The 13,757-nt window shown below is 46.2% G+C and overlaps 1 protein-coding gene across 4 annotated transcripts in view; it reads left to right on the forward strand.

Annotated features, from left to right (window-relative positions):
• The first annotated feature begins 2,491 nt into the window (after positions 1-2,491).
• Positions 2,492-13,757, forward strand: part of RNF2 (ring finger protein 2) — a 53,253-nt gene continuing 41,987 nt past the window's right edge. Inside the window, exon 1 of one of the 4 annotated variants that reach the window (XM_073356674.1) lies at positions 2,492-2,842. The gene's annotated coding sequence lies outside the window, so the exon portion shown is untranslated. Of the gene's footprint in view, positions 2,843-2,905; positions 3,009-3,251; positions 3,508-3,651; positions 3,744-13,757 lie in introns of those variants that run through there. The other 3 variants (XM_073356675.1, XM_073356676.1, XM_073356677.1) reach the window with 3 other exon arrangements.

Genomic DNA, 13,757 nt, shown 5'->3' on the forward strand with positions numbered 1-13,757 from the left:
TATTTTCGATTTCTTGGTTCAGTTTCATCATTTGGAAAGTATTGAATAATACAAAGTAGTAGAAAAGGGTTTCTGCTTTAGTAGTTACTTTTTGGACTCAGCTAAAGGAAACTTGGAGCTCAGTTGGTAGAGTGGGGATAGGATGGAGGAATAGAGAGGGTACTGCATCTCCATGTCTGGAGCTCAGCTTAAGGGGCCCAGAGGTTGCGGGGTGCTAGGATGGGAGGAATAGAAGTCTAAACTTCAGGATAAGGTAGGAGCCCAAGCATTAGCACCCAGGGATTTGGGGCAGCCCAGGCTCTGCACTGAACACCTGGAGCTCAGCTAGGGAGGATAAAGGGGGAGCATTCCTTGGGTTCAGAATAAGGTTCAATGCCTAGGGGTAAGGTTAGGTGGGGGTGAAAAGAAAGGTCTCTGTAATAGAGGATTAGAGGTAAAATGGGGTATAGAGGGTGAGGGAAGCATAGGGCTCTGCGCTAATGGGCTGAACCAAGATAGGGATGCGGGGGGGGGGGGAGCCTGAAGGGAAGGAGCACAGAGCTTAGAACAGAAGAACGGCCATACTGGGTCAGACCAAAGGTCCATCAAGGCCGGTATCCTGTCCTCTGACAGTGGCCAATGGCAGGTGCCCCAAAGGGAATGAACAGACAGGTTATCATCAAGTGATCCATGCCCTGTCACCCAATCCCAGCTTCTGGCAAACAGGCTAGGGACACCATTCCTGCCCATCCGGGCTAATAGCCATGGATGGACCTATCTTCCATGAATCTATTCACATGAATCACGTGCGTTGTGTGAAAAAATACTTTCTTGTGTTTGTTTTAAACCTGCTTCCTATTAATTTCATTTGGTGGCCCTTGTTCTTGTATTATGAGCAGGAGTAAATAACATTTCCTTATTTTACTTTCTCCATACCACTCATGATTTTACAGACCTCTATCATATCCTCCCCTTAGTCGCCGCTTTTCCAAGATGAAAAGTCCCAGTCTTATTAATCTCTCCTCATACGGAAGCCGTTCTATACCCCTAATAATTTTTGTTGCCCTTTTCTGAACCTTTTCCAATTCCAATATATCTTTTTTGAGATGGGGCGACCACATCTGCATGCAGTATTCAAGGTGTGCACATACCATGGCTTTATATAGGGGCAATATGATATTTCCTCTCTTTTTTCTATCCCTTTCTTGATGATTCCCAACATTCTGTTTGCTTATTTGACTGTCGCTGCACATTGAGTGGATGATTTCAGAGAACTATCCACAATGACTCCAAGATCTCTTTCTTGAGTGGTAACAGCTAATTTAGACCCCATCATTGTATATGTATAGTTAGGATTATGTTTTCCAACGTGCATTACTTTGCATTTATCAACATTAAATTTCATCTGCCATTTTGTTGCCCAGTCACACAGTTTTGTGGGATCCTTTTGTAGCTCTTCGCAGTCTGCCTGGGACTTAACTATCTTGAGTAGTTTTGTATCATCTGCAAATTTTGCCACCTCACTGTTTACCCCTTTCTCCAGATCATTTATGAATATGTTCAATAGGACTGGGCCCAGTACAGATCCCTGGGGGACACCACTATTTACCTCTCTCCATTCTGAAAACTGACCATTTATTCCTACCCTTTGTTTCCTATCTTTTAACCAGTTACCAATCCATGAGAGAACCTTCCCTCTTATTCCATGACTGCTTATTTTGCTTAAGAGCCTTTGGTGAGGGACCTTGTCAAAGGCTTTCTGAAAATCTAAATACACTATATCCACTGGATCTCCTTTGTCCGCATGCTTGTTGACCCCCTCAAAGAATTCTAGTAGATTGGTGAGGCATGATTTCCCTTCACAAAAACCATGTTGACTCTTCCCCAACAAATTATTTTCCTCTATGTGTCTGACAATTTTGTTCTTTGTGATAGTTTCAACCAATTTGCCCGGTACTGAAGTGAGGCTTACAGGCCTGTAATTGCCAGGATCACCTCTGGAGCCTTTTTAAAAAATTGGCGTCACATTAGCTATCCTCCAGTCATTTGGTACAGAAGCTGATTTAAATGATAGGTTACAGATGACAGTTAGTAGTCCTGCAATTTCACATTTGAGTTCCTTCAGAACTCTTGGGTGAATACCATCAGGTCCTGGAGACTTATTAATGTTTAGTTTATCAATTTGTTCCAAAAACTCCTCTAATGACACCTCAGTTTGGGACAGTTCCCAAAGTTCCCAGCTTCAGCCTGTTAGTACAGAGTGAAGATGAAGACGTTGGGTGTGGAAGTGCAGGACTTGGGCTTGAGCTGCTGGAGCTAAGATGAAGCAGGGCACTAAGGGACTGGAGCTAGGCCAAGGCAGGCTGTGCTCCTGGGGGGCAGCACTGAGGGGCTGGAGCTGGGGTGAGGGGGGCTGTGCAGCTGAGAGGGGGCAGTGACACTGAGGGGCTGGAGCTAGGGTGAGGGGGGCTGTGCAGCCGAGAAGGGGCGGCACTGAAGGGCTGGCACTTGACTTGGTTGAGGTGCGGGACCGTGCAGCCGCGGAGACGCTAAGGGGCTGCTGGAGCCAGGCTGAAGAAGGCTGCGCCGTCGGTAGTGAGGGGAGGCGAGGCGAGGCGAGGCGAGGCAGGGCTGGGCCTGGCTCCCGCCAGCTGAGCACTCCCACTCCCCGCCGGGGGAGGGGGCTTCAGGAAACCTGGTCCCATCCCCGCTCTCCTTGCCCGGCCCCGGCCATGAATATGTAACTCCCTTCTATTTCCCGAGCTCCATTGCGGAGGCTGCCGCTCGCCATATTGTGCTGCTGGGGCTACGGCGGCTCCGCCCGCCGGAGAAGGGGCTCGGCCGAGGGGAGAGCCCGCAGCCGGTGAGCGAGGGGGCGGTGGGCAGGGCTGGGTCTGGTTCTCGGTTTCTTCCCCTGCCGGGACTGGGGTGGCCAGAGCTGCCTGGGGATCGCAGCCCATCCTTCGTTGGCTCCCCGGGCGGGGCCCCTTCGTGCCGCAACCGGGGGTTAGTCCTGACGGCTCCCCACGGTGGGTCCCTTCGCCTCAGCAGTGGTTTAACCCCGGTCTCCCGCGTGAGGCGTCCATGCTCCGGGGAGGGGGCCCCAGGGCCCGAGGCTCCCCACAAACGTGCCCCCTTTGTGGCGGGTGTGTTCGCTGCTCATGAGCAGGGAGGTGTCGGTGTCTGGGTTTCTCCCCGCAGCCCGAGCTGTCTGCGCTCTGCGTCCCCTGTCTCTGTGCTGGGGGCACAGACGCCTCTGAGCCTGGGCGGCGGGATTGGCTCTGGCTGCAGACCCCGGGGTGGTTATCTTGCTGGCAGTGAGTTTCTGTCAGACATGTCAGGGATGTCCGCCCCCCTCTCCCCCATCACCACGGGTCTCGCTGAAGCATCTATACAGCGCTTTGCACCTCCAGAGCGCTCTGCAAACGTTGATTAATCCCTAAGGGGGGTGGCAGCCCCTTCGTGTCCCTCGATTTATTGCTGGCAATCCCAGAGGGGCAGAATACACACAAAGAGCCGCGGTGCGAGGTAAATAGCGCTGCGTCGTAACCGCGAACAGTGCAAACCACAGAGAGGGCAAGATGGGTAAATGCATTTGGGGAAATGAAAGAGGATGCTATTTTACATAGCCCGGGGCAGTTATTTTTTGAGAAGGGGGTGGTAAATGTCTTGCTTTCACCTACTGACACGACCACTGTGCTATTATCAGTTTTTTGCTCTATTTTTTCGTTAAAGCCCTGTCCACACCTTCACAGTTGTGAGCGGTGGGTATTGAACGTTTAACTGCTGGTATAGAATGTATATAATTTTCAATAGGGTATCAAAAAAAGACTTGATTGAAGCAAGTCCTTTTGTCGAGGAATTGTGAAGGCTAATGTCCATGCTAGGATTTACACTGTTTCCAGTAACAATTTAACAGCACTCTTTGCTTAAAACTTTTGCTCTGTGTTTTAGTTTGGCAGAGCCTTTTGAGAGCACTTGCCCACCTTTAACATTGTCTAAATGAATATATAAAGCAATAATTTTAAGCAATATTTTTTTTTTTTAGTTTAAATGTCTTTCTGTCCTTTTAGGGTACACACTAAACTCCATTAGTTGATTTTAGTATCTCCTTTTCTATAAAAATATTTGGGCTAGATTTTAGTCCATGAATAATCCCATTGAAATCAAGAGGATCAAGTGAACTAATGTGATACCCAACACAAACAGGGATCAAATTCTAATACCATTATTCCTATTGGGTATTGGGGAGATGCAATGCTGCATGAGATCTCTAGTGATGGGACAGGTTTTTTTAAAAAAAGATTAAAAGAAAACCTTTGCGTTTGAAAACATGTAGCTAGTACATATGTGAAACTATTTTTGGATAGCTTGGGAAAGCTCTTTAAATATACCTCATTCATTCTGTGAAAAAGATATGATTTATTGTAGGAATTCCTGCTAGAAGTACTGCAGCTGAATTCTTCTGTGTTTTCATTATAAATTTACTTTTGTAATGTTACAATTTGTCATTTTTTATACATCGTGTCAAACTCGGAATGGGTGTACAAGTTGTCAGCCAAGACACTGATATTTTCTTTCACAAAATATAGTGTAAATCATATAAGCAGTTACCTTGAAGTATTATTTCACATTTAAAGATGTGTGTGTGGAGCTTTAGCCTGAATGGGTTACTTGTTTGGAGGGGGTGAAAGTGACAGTAAAGTGCCAGATCTGTGCATTTGCTAGGCATAGACATTAGTGTGAAAGTGACTGTGGGAGAGCTCCACTGGTGGCTGGATCTAAAGCCATGTCACATATATCTCAGTGATATGGAAATAGGTTCAGAACTTTCAATTAGGGGTTTATGGCTCTGTGATCTGACACTGATATTCATAATGCAAACAAATGTTTGTTTTCTGTAGTTATTCAATTTCATAATAGCAGGAGGCTACCACAGACAATGAATTTTAGGGTGATTATTTTATTTCTTGGGTGGATAAAATGACTTGACTTTCAGCATCCTAGCTCCAAACCAGCTCTGCTGTAATTGCCAAGAAAAGCACTGCCTGTTGTCTCACTGCTTAAGTAATATGCGGAGTCCCAATGAAATATGTGGCATTCTTCTCCCTGTATCAATGGCATGTTGTGTTGTGTACAAAGATTTGCTAGTGCCTCTTGTGTAATTAGAGCAGGGTTTTGAAACTTTAGGGGCTGATATACATTGAGGTAGAAATGTAGTTATCAAACACGAGACACAGATGTCTTGATACCTGTGTTATTTTGAATTCCATTAAATACTGCATGCATCCGATGAAGTGGGCTGTAGCCCATGAAAGCTTATGCTCAAATAAATTTGTTAGTCTCTAAGGTGCCACAAGTACTCCTGTTATTTTTATTAAATACTTATTTTCTTCTCTCGCAACACTCACTTAAAAGAACCAAATGAAAAATCAATGTGAAATAAAGCAAGGCGAAAAGGCAGGCTAAAATATATAATGTGGAAGATAAAGTCAGCATACGAGCCGCTTTTTTTGTGTGTGTGGTTCATTTAAAAAAAAGTCCAGGCACAGTCTGGGCTAGCTAGAACACCAGTATAATAATTAATCAAGAACATGCAGGAAAAACAGAGGAATCAATGTAAAGTGAATCACTAATGCGTCACATAGTTCACATAAAGCATGGGTGGAATTGCAAGTGCCTGTTTTTGATTGACTATGGGGCAAGGGCAAAGATGGTTGATTGGAGAAGAAGGGTTGTTAAATCTGATCTTATTTTATTTTTTGTGGGGGAGATTAACTGATCTTTGGAGAAGTTTATTTTAAATTAAAGTAATTCAATTAAGAATGAATAGAGTTCAATGTTATCGTGGTGCATAGTCTTGTAGCAATGTAGAAATATTCAAGGAATTGTGATTTCTCCCCCTCCCCCCCACTTCCACCTCTGGATTGCAGTATCCTCTTGTGAGCAGTTTGAGCAAGAGCAGCAGTATTCTTTTCTTCTACAAGGTTTAAAAAAAAAAATCCTCCTCCCTTCCACCACAAGGGGTTAAAGTTAAACTATTTCAGATCATTACTGGGTTTAAACCTGGTGTAGATATTGTTAGCCAAGATATATTTTGTATATGTGGTGAGAGAGAGGCCTGAAATCCGGTGAATTACTGTTGGTTTTGGCCAACCACTAGATCAAAGTTTTCACTTACTAAATGTAACAAAAATGTTTCTGTATGAGCAATGTAGATGTAAAGCAATTATATATAAGGTTGAGTTATTTGACTTTCAGAACTTCTCTTATATATTCAGGCAATGGAATGTCTTTTTCTTGTATGAAATAAAAGTCATATCACTTTCTGGTTTTCTGCAGATGATCTGACTCACAGTAGCTAATAAGTGCTTGAGGAATAACTTGCTAATTCTTGTGGTTAATTAAATTTTCTGTAGATCAACAAAGTGGGTCTCACCAACAGAAGTTGATCCAATAAAAGACATTACCTTATCCACCTTTTCTTTCTAATATTCTGGGAGCATCACGACTACAACATACTACATTCTCTGTAGTCTATTAACTAGTATCACTGATGATCAAACTGAGTGTTAGATCTGATAATAGTGGGTTATATTATATAAATTGCATGCTGACTAGGCAGATTTGAAAGTGGTGTTTCTCCTGATAGTTGCACGTGACCGAATCTCAACAGCTTGACTGAATCTGCTTGAAATGAGCAGCTTGATGCACCTCATTGCTGTGTACCTAAGGGTTTGCTACACATAGAAATGTTCCTGGGTTACTCAGGTAAGTCACTTGGTTAAGCTAAACAAGAACAAGGCACTCTTGTTCTGGAATAATATTGTCCACAAATAGGTTGTGAATGTAGCTGTTCTTGTCCAACTCCATCTTAATTAACTTTCAAATGTGGACAAGCCCTTAGCCACCACTCTGAGGCTGTATAATGGGCAAGACCTCACATACTCTTGCCTTGATTCTGTTGCAAGATTCCTTGATTCTGTGGTACTATGATAAAGCAGCTTGGCAATTCTGCCACAACTCCAGATACATTTTTAAAAATGAGTCTTTTACTTAAATATACAAATGATAAAATTGTTTTGATATTAAATTCATTTTTATGTTGTCCTTCTGTTTTTGGTATTGCACACAGGCACTGTCAATATGAGACTAATTCAGGAGTTCTCAATCTTCATTGCACCCCAACCTGCTTCTGACAACCCCATTAAAATGGGGTTGTGACCCACTTTCAGGTCCCGACCCACGGTTTGAGAACTGCTGAGAACCCACGGTTTGAGAACTGCATCGTAGAAGTTGGGGGAAGCCAGAGACTTTGGCAGCTGGGTTGAGGATAGTTGTGGCTTTTGGTGCCTGTGGCGGTGTGGATGACTGTTTGGATTATTGTGTAAGCAAGTTAGCTGTGTATTTCTGCTAAAATAATTAACAGCGAAATTGTTAACAATATTGGCATTTAAACTGTCAGAGTTCATAGATTATAAAACCAGAAATGCCCGTGATCATCTTGTCTGACCGCTTACATAATGCAGGCCATGGATTTCCCTGAATTGATTCCTGTTTGAACTAGAGCATATCACTTAGAAAAACATCCTTATTGAGTTGAATGGGCAATTTATACCTCCCAGAACTATTGTTTCAGGAAGATAACACTAACTTGGTTAACTAAAAAAAAATGAGCCAAGTGTACTCTGAGGGCTAGAATGGTCTTTAAAAGTGAAAGCTGTGATTCTGAAGCACAGCTCTGCCACAAGGGGTGCATTCCACAATAGGGGGATACATGGGGCGCTTTGTGTCATATGCATTACCAGCAGTCTGAGTTAAGGACTGAGTATGTACTGTTTCCCAGCACTGCCCCATTCTAAAAGTGATGAGGTGCATTTCTGGCTAAGGCTTACTCTATTTGTAACCTGCTTTCTTATGCTTCATAGTTTTTTATTTTTATTTTTTTTATAGGAAAGAGCTTATTGTAAAAATATGAGTCTGTTAGTTGGATAAGGGATGTCTTCCCTAGCCTGTATGATGTATTTATCCATCTCCATCATAGATTCAGATTCTCAACAATCTAAAATCTTTGTTTTGTGTGTTTTCTTTAAAATGTGTAGCCCTTTTGACGGTTGGTTGGTTGGTTGGTTTTTTAAATCTTTCCAAATGTGAGCTGATGTAGCACTGGCTAAATCTGATTTTTCAGGCTGTGAAAGTGGCTTAAACTGCCCCCATTCACCTCAGTGGGTTAACTCTGAAGTCTAATCTTGACAATCTAAGAGCCATATTTTCTAAAACTTAGGTGCCAGTCATACACAGAATGCAGTTATAGTAGCATGCCTTACTCATGTACACAGATTGGCGAACAAGGGACAGAAATGACAGAATGTTAAATGGTAGCGATTTCATAAAGGTTTTATTTGCTTCATCTTTGTGCAGAACTTCTATTGACCTCCTTGGGAGAGCTGCTATGGATTGTGTGTAGCATATGATCCTTATTCTGTAGCCTTAGCTCATGGACCATAATTAAAAATGTAATTTAGCTCTTGCCACAAAAGGCATGAACAGCCCTGTTTTGGATAATCTGGACTGTAATACAAAGGTTGATCCAGTTCCCACTGATGTGAATGCCAATACTTTCATATGGAGTTAGGTTTAGGTCCTTCATGGTGTGTTTTTGTTGTCTTTTTAAATTAGCTGTATGCTAAATCTTTATATGCATTTAATGCCTTTGAGTTCAAGTGCTGGTCTCGTCTGTCAACCTGGGCCAGCAGTGATGACTGATAAGATAGTTTGTTTTTGTAATGATTCTTCATTTCAGTCTTGGCACAAATCTTTAATCATGTGTGACAGCTTAATACTGCTTTTAGACAAAATACAGACACCGTATAAGTATAAATGTCAGTTCATTTTAGCTTGAATAGTAGGAAATTTCTGAACTACCTGTTGCATTAGTAAAGCTGAAATTTGAATTTTTATTATTTTTTGGAACAAAAAGGGAGAGATTTTTGGGTTTGTGCTAGAATTTTTTAAAACCTCCATCTTACTATGAAGGGGTGGCTTTAGTTTTAGTAATAGTCTTGTCAAAAAATTAGTGAACTTGAGTATGCATAAATATGGAAATTCCATATCAGAAATAACGAAATTGGAAGCTGAACCCAGCAACTTCCTTCATCAGCTTCTCCTGAGGGAATTCTGCACCTAAAAGTACTATGCCAAAAAATTAAAACTTATGCGAACATTTTTTAAAAAAAAATTCTGAAAAATTCTGTAAATTTTATTTGTCAGTAAATAAATGTGGCTCCAGCATACCAGTGGGGAGCACAGGCCACTGGCTGCATTGAGGTGGGAGATCACTCTGAAGCCCCCACATCCCCTGATACAGGGACTCGTCAGTAGGCTGCACCTGACCCTGACACAGTGTAAGGGCTGGGCCTGCCCCAGAAACACCCCAGGGCCCTGCCCCTCTGTGCCAGGTGCACCAGTGTGGGTGGGCAGGCTCAGCCCAGCAGGATCCAAGTGTGGAGGAGCATAGTGTTGGGGAATCCAGGCATGGGGTGAGAGATTTTTGTGTGGGGCAATCTGGGTGTGGGTGACTCAGTGGAATATCTGGATGCACAGGGGCTCGGTAGGGGGTTCCGGATGCAGGGAAAGTGGGGCTCTGCAGGGGATCCAGGGGAAGGTGGTTGTGGCTAGGTGTGGGGGGTGGAGTGGGGAGGCCCGGGTGTCGGGAGACTGGGGCTTGATGGCGTGGGGGTCCAAGTGCAGCTAGTTGGGGATCAGTGGGGGCGGGGTCTGGGTGTGGTTGGCTCGGGGGGATCCAGGTGTAAGGGGGTATGGCTTGTCAGGGTGAGGGTTCAATGGGCCTGCTTAACAGGGGAGCACCGGCTGCTGCTGAGGGGACCCTGCATGCCAGGTTCCAGGTTCCCCCTGCAATTTCCCTATCCCCTTTTCTTCTCCATTCCCCTCCCCCTACCCTATTCCACCCCTTTCCTTCCCGACTGTCTCTTCCCCTCACACGCCTCCTTACCCAGCCCCACTGCGGCCACTCACTGTTGCACAGAAAACAGGAAGGCTCCCAGCACACAGAAGGGGAGCGCGACTGGCACTAGGACCCAGAAGGCGGTGTTCAGCTGCAGAGTCAGTGGAGCAGAGATGCAGCCTCCTTCAGCTGGGCAGCTCTGTGCTTGCAGAAATGGGGGTGAGTGGGGCAGTGGCATGTAACCCTGTGTGTGTCGTTTCCCCCCCCCCCATGTCTCTCCTCTGGAGGTAGGCAATTTCCCCCCCCCCCCCAAAAACTGCGCCCATGGTCGCCCCCTCCCGCTCCCCCGCCCCAACACATGGCTTCCCTTTGCTTCCCTGCAGGGAAGCACAGGAATTCTGGGGGCGGGGGGGGGGTGTTTTCTGCGGGCGTGCAGTCACTCAGAATCCCCACCCCTTGGAGTAATAGGCACTGGTTTGGTTTCAGCAGCTTTCTTGGTATGGATATGTTGTTAGGATGGCCCCGTCTAAACTGGCAAGTTTCTGCGCAGTAAAGTGGCTTTCTGCGCTGTAACTCCTGAGGTGTACACACTGCCAAGCCACTAAGTGTGCAGAAACTGCACAGCTGTAGTGCTTTTAAAAAACCACCCCGACGAGAGGCGTACAGCTTTCTGCGCTGGGGCTGTGGTGCCAGTATAGACACTGTGGCAATTACAGCGCTGCGAATGGCCTCCGGGAGGTGTCCCACAATGCCTGTTCTTACCTCTCTGGTTATCAGTTTTAACTTTACTGACCTGCCCTCAGGTGACCAACTGTCATCCGCCCATACATTCTTTTGCAAATTTGAAAGTCCTCTTCCTGTTTGCTTGGTGATGCATGCAGTGGTCTTAGTGCATCTTTCCAGGTGGCCATGCCTGCTCGATGCACCAGGCGATCACCCACTTGGAGCAATGCCAAGCTGCTGGACCTCATCGGCATTTGGGGAGAGGAGGCTGTGCAGTCCCAGCTGCGCTCTAACCGTAGAAATTATGATACCTACGGACAGATTTCATGATGAATGATAGAAAGGGGCCATGATCGGGACACATTGCAGTGTAGGGTAAAAGTGAAGGAGCTGCAGAACGCCTACCACAAGGCGCGGGAGGTAAACCGCCATTCCGGTGCTGCGGCCACGAGCTGCCAGTTCTACGAAGAGCTGGACGCGATACTAGGTGGTGACCCCACCTCCACTGCGAAGGCCCCTGTGGATACTTCTTTGGCTCACGTGCCAGTTGAGAGTGGACCGAGCCAGGAGGAGGAAATCTTGGACGAAGAGGGGAAGGGGTACCCAGAGGCAGAGGATGGCTTGGAGGCCAGAGATGCATGCAGTCAGGAGCTCTTTTCTACCCCAGAGGACACTAGCCAGTCACAGCAATCTGATCTTGGCAAAACGCAAACAGGAGAGGAGGCCCCTGGTAAGTGGATCTGATTTTGGGAATTGTTGGGGGCAGGAGGGTTGCAGAAAACAGGCTTGTCTCCCACCGCATACCTAATGTGAGTGGCGGAACAGGCTGTTGATAGACTCCCTCACTTCTCGGGAATCTCCCTTGGAGATCTCCAGGAAACTCTTGAAGATACTGGGCAATCCGCTGCCACAGGTTTCTTGGCAGAGATGCTTTTGTTTTTTGCCCATTAATGGTAACTTCACTGTGCCGTCACGGAGGGAGGGGGATGGATGACCATTGCTGCACACAAGCGAGCCGCATGGGGCCAGGGCAGAAGCCGCAGTCTTGGAGAAGACCCTCCTTTGATTCTCTGCTCAACCTCAGCAGCGAGATATCTTCCATAATGATCACATCCTGTGGAAAGTGTAGGGACAGGAATGACTATCAAGCGCCCCCTACAGTGCTGGCTCTGCCTAAGAGCCACGTGTCCAGTGTACAGCAGGGTCCGAGAAGAGTGATTCACCCTGCCCCTGTGGCTACTCACCATTTTGGGGGTCTTGTGGCTCGTGTGCTTGCCTGGGGTCAGCCAGTTAGTGACAGATGTGTGAGTACTGGCCGTGTTTTAAAGCACTGAATCAGTGTTGTCTGTGTTGCAAACAATACTGCTTCTTTAAAGTGTTGCATTTAGACTTCACAGAGATGATCTTGGGAGGTCAGCCTCTCTTACTGGTGGCAGAATGGCTGCGCAGAATTAGAAAGTGACCACGAAGAACTAAGGAGGACTTTCTGCGTGAGGTTATGATGCACTCTGCTGCTGAGAAACAGGAATTGAAGGAGTGGCGGGACAGCAAGAAGAGGGACTGAAAGGTGAACACGGCACGCCACAGTGAAGCCACGGAGCGGCTTGTAAACATCATGGAGTGCCGAGCAGACATGCACCAGGCAATACTAGCTCATCAAGCCGAGCAGTTCCACGCCCATCCTCCTCTACAGCTGCTGTCACAAAACTCTTTCCCATGCGCCCCATGCCTTACACACACACACACACACACCTCAACCTCCTGACTCCACTCTCTACCCTCAGCATTCCACTCCTCCCTCCTCACAGTCCAGCAGTGTGGACTTGCACTACCCACTGCACTCAACACCCATCCCTCTGCAGTTTGGCCCTGCTGAAGTACAGCACCTACTGCATTGCACTCCAAAGGAGAAGGTTGGGTATGATCCCTGGACATACACAAATATGTAGCTATCCAAGGACCCTATCTCCTCTGGAGACCTTCCTTTTCCCCCCTCCTCCTCCCTGTTCATGTATTTTTGTCATTTGACTCGCTCCTCCGGTTGTTGTCTTTTAATAAAATAATTGTGTTGGTTTGAAAACAATCTTTATTCTATTAATTGAAAGCAAAAAGAGCACTGCAAAGCAACATGCAATTATGTTAAACCCCCTTATTGCATCATGTGCACCAGTCACCTCTTAGCATTACAAGCACTGCAGTTCCGAGCATAGCAGCAAATATTAGTGGCTTTCAGCTTCGAATTGCAGCCTCGAGGCATCCATGATCCTTATGGGCCCGCGCTGTGCCCTTCTAATAGCCCTGGTCTCTGGCTGTTCAAACTCAGCCTCCAGCCGCTGAGCTTTCATCCTTCTCTTCACAAATATTATGGAGCATACAGCACACGGCTATAAGCATATGGATATTGTCATCGGCCATGTCCAGCTTCCTATACAAGCATTGCCAGCGGGCTTTTAAATGGCCAAAAACACACTCAACAGTCATTCTGCACTTGCTCAGCCTGTTGAACCACTCCTTGCTGCTGTCAAGTTGCCCCATGTATGGCTTCATAAGCCACAGTATTCAGGGGTAGGCAGGGTCTCCCAGGATCACAGTGGGCAGTTTGACTTCCCCTACGGTGATCTTCTGGTCCGGGAAGAAAGTCCCTGCTTACATCTTCTTGAACAGGCCAGGGTTCCGAAAGATGCATGCGTCATGCACCTTTCCAGACCGCCCTGCGTTAACATCCATGAAATGGCCACAGTGATCCACAAGCACCTGGAGGACCATTGAGAAATACCCTTTGCGATTAATGTACTCTGTGGCTACGTGGTCTGGTGCCAGAATTGGAATGTGTGTGCCATCTTTCGCCCCTCTGCAGTTAGGGAAACCCATTTGTGCCAAGCTATCCACAATGTCACGCACATTGCCCAGAGTCACTGTCTTTTGGAGGAAGCGATTAATGGCTCTGCACACTTCCATGAACACTACTCCAATGGTTGACTTTCCCACTGCAAACTGTTTAGCAACTGATCGGTAGCAGTCTGGAGTAGCCAGCTTCCACAGTACAATCGCCACCCGCTTCTCCAGCGACAGGGCAGCTCTCATTCTCGTG

The sequence above is a fragment of the Lepidochelys kempii genome, chromosome 8 (assembly GCF_965140265.1).
Source record: "Lepidochelys kempii isolate rLepKem1 chromosome 8, rLepKem1.hap2, whole genome shotgun sequence".
NCBI lineage: Eukaryota > Metazoa > Chordata > Testudines > Cheloniidae > Lepidochelys > Lepidochelys kempii.